Source organism: Apium graveolens, chromosome 4, assembly GCF_009905375.1.
Source record: "Apium graveolens cultivar Ventura chromosome 4, ASM990537v1, whole genome shotgun sequence".
NCBI classification, from domain to species: domain Eukaryota; kingdom Viridiplantae; phylum Streptophyta; class Magnoliopsida; order Apiales; family Apiaceae; genus Apium; species Apium graveolens.
Window position 1 is genome coordinate 253,393,819 of NC_133650.1, and position 15,051 is coordinate 253,408,869.

The following is a 15,051-nucleotide window of genomic DNA, read 5'->3' on the forward strand; positions in this document are numbered from 1 at the left end:
AGCACGATTCAGATGATACAGAACTCAGTTCAGTTTGGGGTTCTCCTATAGAAGATCCCAACATGCACATCAGGGATTTTATCGAGATCTGTGATACTTTCGAGTTTAATGGAGTTACTGAAGATGCTATTAAGCTGAGGCTTTTCCCATTCTCCCTGAGGGATAAGGCTAAGTGTTGGTTATATTCTCTACCACCAGGCTCTATTACTACTTTGGAGGATCTTGCTCACAAGTTTCTCACTAAATTCTTCCCTAGGCGAAGACAGCTGCAATCAGAAATGCTCTTACTCAATTTACGTAGCAAACGGGAGAATCTTTGTGTGAGGTTGGGATCGTTATAAAGAGATACTTAGAAAGTGTCCTCATCATGGGATTCCTGACTGGATGATCTTTAATTGCTTTTACAATGGGCTAGGTGCTACTTCTAAACCCATGCTTGATGCACCATCAGGAGGAGTCTTATGGGCCAAAAGCTACTATGAAGCTTATGAATTGATTGAACTGATGGCTGCTAATGAATACCAGAACCCAACTCAGAGAATGCCTCAAGAAAAAGTAGTAGGAATTCTGGAAGTGGACACAGCTACTACTATAACTGTTCAGCTTCAGGCTTTGATAATGAAGGTGGATTCTTTGGCTAATTTTAGAGTTAATCAGATCACTAGTGTCTGTGAGCTTTGTGTTGGTGCGCATGAGACAGAGAAGTGTGCTATTTCTAGTGAATCAGCTTAGTTTGTGAGCAACTTTCAGAGATTACAGCAATCAGCTCCAGCCACTTATCATCCCAACAAGCACAATCATCCTAATTTCAGCTAGAGCAACACTCAGAATGCGGTGCAACAGCCTTATCAGCCAAATGCAGCAAAGTAATACAACCCTCCTGGTTTTCAACAACCGCAATATGCACCAAGGAAACAACTCCAACTTCAACAGCTACCTCAATCTAATGAAAAATCCGAATTGGAGGAGTTGAGGCTTATGTGCAAGAGCCAAGTGGTTTCTATCAAGACCTTGGAGAATCAAATTGGGAAGATTGTCAATGCCTTACTGAATCGACAACCCGGTACAGTCCCTAGTGACACTGAAGTACCAGGAAAAAGGGAAGCTAAAGAACAGGTTAAGGCAATCACATTGAGGTCTGGGAAAGTTGCAAATCCTGAAAAATCTCCAGTTCCAGAAGTTGAAGTTGTGGCTAAAGAAGAAGTGCAGAAGGAAGCAGAAGTGGAACCAAGGAAGACAGGTGTTGCCAACACTCCTCCTGAGGGTAATACAGGGGAAAAACAGGTCTATCCTCCACGTCCTTTTCCTAAGAGGCTGTAGAAGCAAAAGCTGGATAAGCAATTTGCTAAGTTCATGAAAGTTTTCAAGAAACTTCATATCAACATACATTTCGATGAAGCTCTTGAACAAATGCCTAGCTATGTGAAGTTTATGAAAGTTAATCTTTCTACGAAAGTGAAGCTCGATGACTTAGAGACCGTAGCTCTCACGGAGGAATGCAGCGCTGTGCTGCAATAGAAGTTTCCTCTGAAGTTTAAAGATCCTGGAAGCTTCACTATTCCTTGCCCCATTGGAAACTTGTTATTCGACAAGTATTTATGTGATTTGGAAGCTAGCATCAATCTGATGCCTTTGTATGTCTTCATGAATTTGGACCTACCTGATCCAAAGCCTACTTATATGTCCTTGAAGTTGGCCGATCGTTCTATTACATATCCATGAGGCATTGTGGAGGATGTCTTGGTCAAGGTGGATAAACATATCTTTCTTGCTGATTTTGTAATTCTTGATTTCGAGGAGGATAAGAAAATTCCCATAATCTTGGGAAGACCTTTCTTGGCTACTGGCCGAACAATGATTGATGTGCAGAAGGGTGAGCTCACTATGAGAGTACTGGATCAGGATGTGACTTCAATGTATTCAATGCCATGAAATTCCTTACTGATAATGGGGAATGCTTAAAAGTGGAATTGGTCGATTCTGTGGTTACTTCAGAACTTGATCAAATGCTAAGGTCTAATGCCTTAGAGAAGGCCTTTTTGGGGAATTCAGATAGTGAAGATGATGAAGGTGATGAACAGTTGCAGTATTTGAATGCTTCTCCTTGTAAGCGAAGGCTGGATATGCTTTTTGAATCTTTTGGATTGGAGGCACTGAACAAGTCTCCAAAGTGCCTCAAGCCATCTATTCAGGAAGCTCCTACACTTGAGCTTAAACCTTTGCCTGAACACTTAAGGTATGCTTTTTTAGGTGATGCATCTACTTTGCCTGGTATTATTGCATCTAACCTTTCAGGTTGTGATGAGGAAAAGCTCTGAAGAATTCTGAGAGAGTTCAAGCCAGCAATTGGATGGACTATAGCAGATATCAAGGGAATCAACCCTTCTTATAGTATGCATAAAATTCTTCTAGAGGAAGGTAGCAAGCCTACTGTTGAGCAAAATAAAAGGCTTAATCCGATCATGAAAAAAGTAGGGAAGAAGGAAATTCCCAAGTGGCTAGATGCAGGGATCATCTATCCCATTTCTGACATTTCTTGGGTGAGTTCAGTACAGTGTGTGCCGAAGGAAGGAGGCATCACCGTGGTAGCTAATGAAAAGAATGAGCTCATTCCTACTCGAATAGTCACGGGGTGGAGAGTTTGCATGGACTATAGGAAGCTGAACAAGGCCACAAGGAAGGATCACTTCCTTCTTCCTTTTATTGATCAGATGCTTGACACGTTGGCTAGGCATGAATACTATTGTCTTCTGGATGGCTATTCGAGTTATAATCAGATTTGCATTGCTCCAGAAGATCAGAAGAAAACTACTTTCACTTGTCCATTTGGTCTTTTTGCCTTCAGAAGAGTTTCTTTTGGTTTGTGTGGAGCACCTGCCACATTTCAGAGATGCATAATGGCTATCTTCTCTGACATGATTGGTCAGAATGTGGAGGTGTTTATGGACTATTTCTCTTTGTTCGGTGGTTCTTTTGACGAGTGCTTGCAAAATCTTGGCACCGTTCTTAAAAGGTGTGTTGAAACCAATCTAGTTCTCAAATGGGAGATATGTCACTTCATGGTTCAACAGGGCATCATTCTTGGGCACAAGGTATCTAGTAAAGGTCTTGAGGTGGACAAAGCCAAGGTGGGGGTCATTGAAAACCTTCCTCCGCCAATTTTTGTTAAGGGAGTCTGTGGCTTTCTCGGTCATGCGGGTTTCTATCAGCGTTTCATCAAGGACTTCTTTAAAATCTCTAAACCCTTGTGCAATATTCTAGAGAAAGATGTCCCATTCAAGTTTGATGAGGAGTTCCTAGCTGCTTTTGAGAGCTTAAAGAAGAGTTTGATAATGGCACCGGTCATAACTGCACCTAAATGGGATGAACTTTTTGAAACGATGTGCGATGAAAGTGACTATGTAGTTGGAGCAGTTCTTGGGAAGAGGAAGAAAAATATATTTTATGTGGTCTACTATGCTAGTAAGACCCTAAATGGTGCTCAACTGAACTATACTACTACTGAGAAGGAGCTCTTGGCTACTGTCTATCATTTTGAGAAGTTTCGATCTTATCTGCTTGGGACGAAGGCGATAGTTTTCACTGATCATGCCGTGATTCGCTATCTCGTCTCGAAGAAGGACTCAAATCCTAGATTGATTCGATGGGTTCTTTTACTTCAGGATTTTGAGTTAGAGATCAAGGACATGAAAGGTACTAATAATCAAGTCGCTGATCATCTCTCTCGTTTAGAAGATCCAAGTGCAACTTCACACGAAAAGACATTGATAAATGAGTCTTTTCCCGATGAGCAGCTATTTGGGGTGCAAGAGGAAGAACCGTGGTTCGCAGATACTGTGAACTACCTTGTGAGCAATATTATGCCTCCAGACCTGTCTTCTGCTCAAAGGAAGAAGTTTCTTTATGAGGTGAAGTGGTACATGTGGGATGAGCCATTCATGTTTAGGCAAGGAGCTGACCAAATCATCAGGAGATGTATTCCGTATAGCAAAACGGGGGGAATCTTGAGAGATTGTCATTCGACTATTTATGGAGGCCACTATGGTGGAGAAAAGACAGTAGCTTCAAGCAGGATTCTTTTGGCCTACATTGTTTAAGGACGCACATCAGTTCGTCTTGAAGTGTGATCGATGTCAGCGGGTCGGTAATATGTCCAAGAGGGATGAGATTCCTCTTAATGTGCTTCTCGAGGTTGAAGTCTTCGATATTTGGGGAATTGACTTCATGGGGCCATTTGTCTCATCATGCAATAATCTGTATATCTTGCTGGCAGTTGATTATGTATCGAAATGGGTTAAAGTTAAGGCTTTGCCGACGAATGATGCGAATGTAGTGCTTAATTTTCTTCATAAGCAGATATTCACAAGATTTGGGACTCCAAGAGTTATAATCAGGGACGAAGGAGCGCATTTATGCAATCGCAAGTTCACTGCCATGATGCAAAGATATAATGTGAATCATCGCATTGATACAGCCTACCATCCTCAGACTAATGTTCAAGCTGAGGTATCTAACAGAGAGATCAAGCGAATTCTAGAGAAAGTTGTATGTCCATCGAGGAAGGATTGGTCTTTAAAGCTGGATAAAGCTGTTTGGGCGTATAGAACAGCATACAAGACTCCTCTTGACATGTCATCATTTCAGTTGGTTTACGATAAGGGATGTCATTTTCCTGTGGAGTTAGAGCATAAAACGTATTGGGCTTTAAAGAAGTTGAACCTTGATATGGATGCAGCTGGTAAGAAGCGGATGCTTCAATTGAATGAACTCGACGAGTTTCGGCTTCAAGCGTATAAGAACAATAAAATATATAAGGAGAAAGTCAAGAGGTGGCATGATAGGGGTCTAGTGCTCAAATCATTTGTGTCGGGGCAACAAGTTCTTTTGTTTAACTCTCGTCTCCGTCTTTTTCCTGAAAAATTAAAGCCGAGGTGGTCAGGGCCGTTTCTTGTCAAAACTGTGTTTTCACATGGAGCGGTGGAGATTTTTGAAAATGATCCAGGCCAAACATTCAAGGTGAATGGACAGAGGTTGAAGCATTACTATGGGGATACAGAAAACCGTGAGGTGGTTAGCGCCGTTTTATTGTCGACTTGATCTCGGGATTCTACGTCAAGCTAATGATGTAAAGCAAGCGCTTATTGGGAGGCAACCCAAGTTTGTTGTACATTAGTAGATAGAGGAAGAAGAAAACAAGGAAAAAACCACAAAAAAATCAGAAAAAGAAAAAAAAATAGTGCCAACTACAGAAGCATGGCGCGTCCGCGCTGAGAAGCGGGGTGGCCGCGCTGAAACTCCAGTAGCACGACGCTCCCGCGCTGGTATGTGGGGCGGCCGCGCTGGTTTTACATAAGCACGGCGTGCCCGCGCTGCCAGGCGGGGCGGCCGTGCTGGCTTCCCAGAGCTGGAAAAAAAATCAGAAAATCGAAAATCAAATACAAAATCAATTCACAAACGAATTTCTTGATCCCACCTTCCATATTTCCCTCTCCAATTCAGTTTTAAACAGTCCATTACTCTTATTATTTCCTTAATCAATTCCCACTTCTATTCTAAACCTAATTCTATTCCTATATATACATACCCTTATACACAAATCTCTCCATCACCTTTTCAAGTCTCAAAACTCTAAACTTCTCTTATACACATCTCTTATTCTCTCTTATTCACTTCCAATGGTGCCCAAAAGACAACGAACCCAAGTTAGCAGTAACACCACCGATTCTTCTAGTGTTGGGGGTGAGAGGCCAAGGTTTTCAACTCCGGAGGCTGAGGCAGAGTATACGAGGCTACTTTCGAAGCCCATAGCCAAGGAGCGAGGTTTTCTGCCATCAGGGAGGGATGGTAAGTTATTGGAGATGATTGTGGAGATGGGTTGGATTGCTTTTTGTGAAGCACCGGCTACGGTGCCTATGAGTGTGGTTCACGAGTTTTACGTGAATGCAAAGGCGGACAAGAATGGTTTTACTGTGGTAAGGGTATTGGCTTGGATTACAGTGCGGAGGCCATTCGTCGGGTGATAAATCATCCCGAGAGACAGCCCGAGCAGGAGGATTGGAATACTAAGATGGGGGATGATTTTAACTTGGATTTGATTGTTGTGACATTGTGTATGTCAGAGACCCACTTGAAGTTCAAGAAGGTCATGAACGAGTATGCCACTTTCCCTACCTCGTGCATGAACAGGTTTGCACATGCATGAAATTCTTTTATTTGTGCCAACATCATGCCATCTTCTCATGTGCATGATGTTATTGTGGAGCGTGCACATTATTGTGGGGGATTCTTCAGGGAGATTATGTGGATCTCGGGATGGTGATTTATCAGGATATTTTGAGGTTTTTGTGGGGCAGCACTACGGTTCTATTCCCTATGCGTCCATTGTGACGAAGTTGTGTATGGCGGTTGGAGTTCATTGGCCCGCGCACGAGTAGCTGCAGCTTTCTAGTGCCCCGATTGATAGTTCGACGTTGTTGAGTATGTAGGAGTGGTAAGGTGGTAGGCCTGATCCAAAGGGGATTGGTTATTCTTATGACCACTTGCCAGGTGGACGTCCAGCACCTCAGGGATATGTTGGTGGTATGACTCATGCGAGCAGAGCAGCTTGGAGAGCTGAGTTGGGTGAGGTCGGTCCTTTACGATCACAACAACAACAGGAGGAAGCACAAGATAGTGCTGGTTTGGGTTCATCGCAGTATAGGTGCTTGATGAGGAGGATGGATGCGATGCATGACATCCATAATAGGTTTGCACATGATCTCACCCAGGCATTGGGGACTGCATTCAGAGCCACATGAGTTGATATCCAGTGGCCAGTATTCGGTGAGGACTCTGTGTACCCGCCTCGAGACACTCCTGACACTCCACCCGTTGTGGGTGATGATCCTGGTTCCGAGTAGGTATGTCTGATTCCTTACTATTACCTTCACTGAGGACAGTGAATATTTTAAGTATGGGGGTGGTAGTTAAGGAATATATATGTTTTGTGTGTGTGCATATAGGTTGCATATTCATGATAGTTTAGTTCATATAGTTGCATATATTCCATGTAGTAGTTTTTTTTATATTTTGCATGTTAGTATGTTGCATATAGTTTCATTCATGTGCATATAGTTTCATGATCCCTTAAGTTTGCTTTTTCGATTGATTTGTGATATTGATGCTAGTGTAGTGATGTCGTATATAGTGATGTTAAGTCCTAACGAGTTGATTTGCATGCTAGAAGCAATAAATTTCACTAAGTCTTATAGGTTACTTGAGTGCTAGATCATGATCATATCTTATTTGTTTGTCGAGGTTCAGTCACTTGTTTATATTTAAAGTTTAGGATATTCTCTTAATGACAACATAACATGCATATTGGAAAATAGGAGAAAAACATTAGATTTCATTGCTAGTTGTTGTATCTAGGTGTTAAATGGCTAGTAACCGGCTCATTTTATATGAGTAGTCTAGGGTTGAGCGAGATGGAGCGAAACACACTCGTTCAGAAATCATGTGAAGAAAAAAGGAAAAAAAAAGAAGAAAAAAAATATAGAAAAAAAGATATGGGTTATGCATAATTGATCATGAGTGGGCTCTTTAATACTCGAGTTATTAAGTTCTTAGGGGACTTTATGCCTAGTGACCTAAGGCTTTTATAGTCTGGGATCCACTAACCTAACGCTCGCTACATGGGTATTATTGTATAAGTCTTTTGTGGACCTCACTTATTGCACGGTCAAATAAGCAATTTCGTGTTATTTATGTGTTATGAATAAAAGCATGAATCCATGTAATAACTCCGATATAAGAATTGAAATGTTGTCAGTCATTTTGACTTTAGCTTTTATTTTATCTATAACCTAGTGATTGCCTTGATGAGTAGTGAGTCATGATTATTGATCTAGTTGTGATAGTATATTTGTTAAGCAAATGCACACACGCACAATTCTGGCTTTTAAGTTGATTTGTGGGATTTGATTGATCTTTGTGTGAATAACTGCATTTATGGAGATGTTGCTTATTGGTTGGTTAGTTATTCTGAGGGGATCGTTGCATTCATGTAGCTTGCATTTATGCATTTTTATTTCTCGTTCTTTGAGTCTGTTTATGCTTGAGGATAAGCATCGGTTCAAGTTTGGTGGTGTGTTAAGTGGCATTTATGTCCACTTAGAATGCTCTATAAAGGCTTGGATTGATGGTTTGTACTCAAGTTATTTGTGTTTTTGATGTGTTTTTGGTAGTGTTTTGCATTTCAGGCATGTATACGGGATCGAGGTGATTTAGAATTGTTTTGATGCTAAAATGGTGTTCGGAAGGTGTCGTGAAGATTGCTCGTGCAAAGCCATCAAGAACCAGCAAAATAAAGAAGGCAAGATCAGTTTTTCAAGAAGGTCAGCGCGCCCGCGCTGTGATAGCGCGCGCTGGCGCCGAAGATGCAAAAGGACAGCATGCCCGCGTTGATGAAGCGCGCGACTGCGCCGTGTCGAGATAATAAAATCCTATTTCAACTACAAGCCTATTTTCTGGGCTTCTAATCTGCATGGGCTGCTATATAATGATAACTTAAGGTCATTTTTCAAAAGAAGCACGTAACAAAGCTTAAGGAGAAGATGACAAGAAGACCTATAGCACAAATACAACCAAAGCGAAGAAGATCTAGTTTATTCTTGTGATTTTTTTAAGTTGTAATCTTGGATGCTCATTTCTTGTTTGTTGAACCTAATACTCTTGTTTAACGTACTTTGTTTATTATTCGTTTTATAAAGACTTAGTTTATTATACTATGCTTTCATCGGAACCCACGGTGATGATGAGTTCGGTTATGGGCTAATCTTTATCATGGGGTTCTAGCGGATTTACTTATAGATTTCAATAGTTAATATGTTTTGATACCTTAATGTGTGGTGATTGTATGATATCCTAGTATTGGTTGTGCTTATCCATCTTATGAGTGTCGCGAACTTATAAGATAGCGTGTTAATCCCTAATGATGCGATAGTGAATTTAGAGGTTTAGAACTTGCCATGCTAGCATAGGTTAATGTAATTGTTATGCATGATTCGTAGGTAATTTTAACCATCTTACTTTCCCTATGTAATCACGATAGATAACTTGCACATTAAACCGTTATGTTGTCAAATTCTATAGACATATAGGGTCTCAATATAATTGGTGTCTATTCAGCTTCTATCTCTTTTCTGGATGTCTGGTAGTAGGGTATTCGTACAACGAAAGTTGGCGTTTACTAGTTTCGTGTTATCTGATTAGTCGTCATCACCATTGCATGCTAAGGTTAAGAACAAAAAGGCTATTGAATAAAGTTGTAATGAAGTTACAATCCCATTTTTGTGTTATATAAGTAAATCAACCTTTTAATCTCTTAGTTAATTGCATGTTATTTAATAATCTTAGTTATAAAAAAACCAATTTGTTATTCATCTTAGCATTGAATAATAACCATACCATTATTACATAAGTGCGTTTATTGAAATTAACCTAAACCAATCCCTATGGGAATGAACTAGAATTAGTTATATATTACTTACGATCACGTATACTTGGGTAAATATTAGCGCGGGTTTTCGTCCTAACAAGTTTTTGGCGCCGCTGCTGGGGAGTCGGCGTTAATTTTTAGTTAATGTGTTTGTCATCAGTGGTCGTTAAAGTTCATTGACTCGGACATTGTTACTTACGTCTTTCCTTGTCGTGTTTATGGTACTCTAGAGAGCGTGTATGCATACGCGTTCTCGGTCTCGCAAGAGAACACTGAATAAAGCGGAGGAAGTAGTTGAAGAAGTTCTTGTTGAAGAAGTTTTTGTTGAGGAAAAAGCTGAAGAAGAAGCTCTAGTCATAATGGGAGATCAAGCAGCGAATTCTAAGGCTTTGATGGACTATTCTAAGCCGAAGATCAATGATATTCAGTCCAACATTATCAGGCTAGCCATCACGACTAACACCTTTAAAATCAAGTCGAGCACGATTCAGATGATACAGAACTCAGTTCAGTTTGGGGGTTCTCCTATAGAAGATCCCAACATGCACATCAGGGATTTCATCGAGATCTGCGATACTTTCGAGTTTAATGGAATTACTAAAGATGCTATTAAGCTGAGGCTTTTCCCATTCTCCTAGAGGGATAAGGCTAAGTGTTGGTTACATTCTCTACCACCAGGCTTTATTACTACTTTGGATGATCTTGCTCAGAAGTTTCTAACTATATCGAAGATAGCTTCAATCATAAATGCTCTTACTCAATTTACGCAGCAGATGGGAGAATCTTTGTGTGAGGCTTGGGATCGTTACAAAGAGATGCTTAGAAACTGTCCTCATCATGGGATGCCTTCCTGTATGATCATTAACTGCTTTTATAATGGGTTGGGTGCTACTTCTAGACCCATGCTTGATGCAGCATCAGGAGGAGCCTTATGGGCCAAAAGCTACGATGAAGCTTATAAATTGATTGAACTGATGGCTGCTAATGAATACCAGAACCCAACTCAGAGAATGCCTCAAGGAAAAGTAGTAAGAATTTTGGAAGTGGACACAACTACTACTATAGCTGCTTAGCTTCAGGCTTTGACGATGATAGTGGATTCTTTGGCTAATTTTGGAGTTAATCAGATCACTAGTGTCTGTGAGCTTTGTGTTGGTGCACATGAGATGGAGAAGTGTGCTATTTCTAGTGAATCAGATCAGTTCGTGAGCAACTTTCAGAGATCGCAGCAACCAGCTCCAGCCACTTATCATCCCAACAACCGCAATCATCCTAATTCCAGCTGGAGCAACACCCAGAATACGGTGCAACAGCCTTATCAGCCATATGCAGCAAAGCAATACAACCCTCCTGGTTTTCAACAACCGCAATATGCACCAAGGCAACAACTCCAACTTCAGCAGCTACCTCAATCTAATGAAAAATCCGAATTGGAGGAGTTGAGGCTCATGTGTAAGAGCCAAGCGGTTTCTATCAAGACCTTGGAGAATCAAATTGGGCAGATTGCCAATGTATAATAACCCCAATTTTTGGAATTTTTGAAACCCTTATGAATAGTGTTTTGCTGATTATGCTGAATAAGAAAACTTTTCATTCCACACTATGTAGGGGTTCTTTTATTGATCTTCTGGGATATTATTAGTACTCTATGTGGTATATAAGTGTATGTAAAGATCGTCAGAATTCAAATCTGAACACTTTGATTTTTTCCCGAAAATCCACCAGATACCGAAAGAATTGAGTATAAGGTAACAGGATAAAAAAGGATTTAAATTCAAGGATTATAAGAGAGGATCATAAAAGGAATATAATGTATTGAGAAAGGTTAAGGAAACCCAAGTAATAAGATCCCGGGTATGATCCCTCAAACGATAAACGAAAACGAAAGTTAAGCGAGCCGCATAACAGATCAGCGGTCATTAGCCAAGTAATTAGGAGTTAATCAAGGGGTTAGTGGATGATGATGTCATCACACCAACACGAGGAAGACAAGTGTAACAAGATGACATAGGAAAGGTGACATAAGCATGACATAAGGGAAGGAGGTGTGGTTGATTAATAACCACACAATTTTTCATGGGTAAAAAGGTAATTAATCAAAAACAAAAGCTAGCAACCAAGCAAACAAATCAAAAAACACAAAACACTCCATTTTCTTCATCAAGCTCTCGGCTTTCCTTCATTTTCAAGGATAAGAAAATCCAAATTCAAGCTCCAAGCATTGTTAAATCGTGAGGTAATTATCCAAGGTTCCTTGTACTTAGATATAGTTATCCTATGAATCTAAGCTCCAAATTCCTTCACAATCTCTTCCTAAAAATCATGGAAGAAGATGGTGAATAGTGTTTTTCAAGAACTAAAATTTTTGTTCTTGAGTTTTTGTTTAGATTAAGCTTGGATAAGGACTTTTGAGGGCGATTCCAAGCTAATTACTTGATTCTCCACTCTCCAAGGAAGGTATAACCCCTCCAAACCCTAAATTTACTTGAGTATTAGGTTTAGTTTTGTTGTTATAGTTCATGAGAGGCTTGTTTGTTGTGAATGTAGAGGATAATTGGTGTTGTGATGTTTTGGAGTTGAAATTCTTGGAGTATTGATTAATGAACTTAAGTATAGTTTAAATTCATGTTTGAGAATAGTATAAATTGATAATTTTGAGTTGTTGGGGCTGTTATGGTGAAGTATGGATGGAGTTTGGTTGTGATGTTGATTGTGGGTTGATTGTGGGTTGATTTGGAGTGGTATAAATTTGGGTAATCGCGTAAACATAGCCGTCGTAATGCCCAATTTACCGTAGACTATTTTTGTTCTTAACATCAGAACCCTTGAACTCACTGTTAGGTTTTGACCCTTTCCATTTTTAGATATTTCATGTTACGAGCTTCGTTTTGATATGTGGTACGCTTGAATCCGATGTACGGTTTAGGAGAAACGACCGTTTTAAGTAACGGCGTTTCGCGACCGAACCATTACCCCTCGCCTTACTTTGAAACCTTGGTTAAGGACCTTAAATGACTAATTGGGGTATGAAACATTTATTTAAAGATTATTAGGCAGTTGGTAAGGCACTCGCAAAAGAATCGCCTTAAAACTCTTAATGGTTAATTTATTAAAAATGGTGGAGCCGAGGGTACTCGAGCGACTTAAGTGAATCGTTAAGCGCGAAAGTGAACGTTAGGACTCTAAATGGTTAAAGTCTAGTTTCTTAAGCGACCGGGGTTTAATTCCGACTTATGTTGTTGTTCATAGGTTATCGGACCCACTCTAAGCTTAAGTCTATCCGGGAGCACTCAGGCAAGTTTTCTATCCGTTATACTGTTTTTGTGATGTATACATTTGTACATGCATTATCTTGTGATAGATGCCTAATGGTTATTTAGCAAATTCTTGCGATATATTGTAGCATATGATAAGGTATATATGCACGCCTGTTTCGAAATCTTGATACATATATCTGTTGATTCAGTTGATAATACCTATGCTAGAGATAAACGGTAATTTGCATATACCCTTAGTATAGGGGACCCAAAGGTGAACATTTTTCTAAAACCGGGAGTCGATGCTTCCGAGTATAATATATATATATATATATGAATAGTTTTTAAAACTATGAATCAAATAAGGTTTATTCGATAACTTTATTTTATTAATGAATATTATTTTGAATATTCATTCGAGGGCTTATGACCCTGTTTATTTTATTAATGAATATTATTTTGAATATTTATTTGAGGGCTTATGACCCCGTTTATTTTATTATTGAATATTATTTTGAATATTCATTCGAGGGCTTATGACCCGTTTATTTTAATTATTGAATATTATTTTAAATATTCATTCGAGGACTTATGACTCCGATTATTTACTAAATAATATTCTTTATTTTATTAAAGAATAATGTGTCGATGATCAAACTTACTTTTGATTATTCAAATAAAGATAGTACTTTCATATAAGTATATCTTTGGTTATTTAATAATCATTGCAAGTATAAGTTTTAAAACTTCTACTTCAATTATTTTTATAAAGATTATTCTTTATGGGAATATTATTTAAATAATAATATTCAGATATTTCCTAATATATCGGGACTGATTTATTTGAGTAAATCAGCATCACTCCAAACATTCCTAAAAATGTTTTGCGAGTCTTCAAAATGATTTTAAAGGTTAGGGCGGATCCCAAAACTCATTTTATATATTTAAGATCTTCCTTTCAAAGGGGATTTAAATATTCACTCAAAACCTGAGGGATCCGGCTCTGTGGTGTGTTTTATATTCGCAACCAGGTTGCTATTTTGATAAAAGAGTTTTGATTACTTACCCAATACTCGGGAAGTTAAATTCTTGGAACAAGTTAATCTATTAACAGGCATCGCCTGGGAAATATCGGTGAGTTTCCCTTTCCAACTAGATACGACTTCTTGGTGGAGTCGTATCAACAACTTGGGGAAAGGGGGGACGAGCTTTACGTTTCAGAGTCATGAATTTCATCTGAACTAGGAGTGGCGTAAGTGGTCGAGTAGCGCCGGCCCAGCCTTATTATATTGGCCCAAATGGCCCGGAAGTTCCGCTAAGACGGTCCATTCCTTAGGAGTCCAGTGTTCGGTTGACAAGTAAATCCGACAGGTTCACCTCTACATGTAGAAAATGGTGGGGTTGCACTACTACGACTGATCATCGTAAGTGGTCATCCTGGCGCGGCAAACTCCCGTAATGAGTTCATCATCCAATTGGATATTTCTGCAACACTACCCAGAGCACTTCGATAGAAAGGCTACGGTTTGGCGATTGTTGAGTGTTGGCAGGGTCAAGTTTTCAAAATGATGTTTGCATCAAATGAAGTATCTCATAACTTCATTTTATTTTGATGATATTTTAAAGATTGATTCTATACAAGTTTTGTCTTGTAGCTTAATCTATGGGATGAACTATTTATACATTGAACGGTGGTAGTTCAAGTAGTATTCGGAAAAGATATAAGTATATTGGAGTATCTTGTAACTTCATCTTTTAAACTTATATCTAGTTAATGATTGTCTTATGAATGACAAAGGTTTCAGAAAAACGTTGAGACAAGGTTAGATATATGAGATCACCTTGCAACGATATTTTTATACAGTTATACACTGGAACTCTGTGTGTATTATGCATGGAAGAGGACTTCCAAGATTTTGAAAAGTATATATGTATATATACTGAATATTTTGCGACTTCATCGTATTAAGATATCAGCTTGGTTCATTTCTTCTTGACCAAGACTTTCATGAGTACTATGAGAATGCTCATATATTGTTAATTATTATACATATTATTTTGGTGGGCTTCTTGCTCACCCTTGCTTTCTTCTTTCATCACACAACATCAGATAGACAAGATGAACAGGACCAAGTTCCCAATTCGTGAGCGGATAGGAAACGTTCCGTAGTTTCCTATAGGCGTTGATGTCGCTGTAGCTGAGGTAGGAACTACCAATAGGCTAGGCTTTCAACTTTTGATGTACCAGACTTATGTATCTTTATCAATTGTAATAATGGCAAAGAAATGTAAATTTATTCAGAAACTCTTTTAAGG

The 15,051-nt window shown here is 39.3% G+C and overlaps 2 non-coding genes across 2 annotated transcripts; both read right to left on the reverse strand.

Moving 5' to 3' along the window:
- Positions 1-268: 268 nt before the first annotated feature.
- Positions 269-374, reverse strand: LOC141721946 (small nucleolar RNA R71). The gene has a single exon (XR_012574986.1). It is a non-coding gene; the product is annotated as a small nucleolar RNA R71 (small nucleolar RNA).
- Positions 375-10,217: 9,843 nt separating this feature from the next.
- Positions 10,218-10,322, reverse strand: LOC141722866 (small nucleolar RNA R71). Its single transcript, XR_012575865.1, has one exon. It is a non-coding gene; the product is annotated as a small nucleolar RNA R71 (small nucleolar RNA).
- Positions 10,323-15,051: the final 4,729 nt, after the last annotated feature.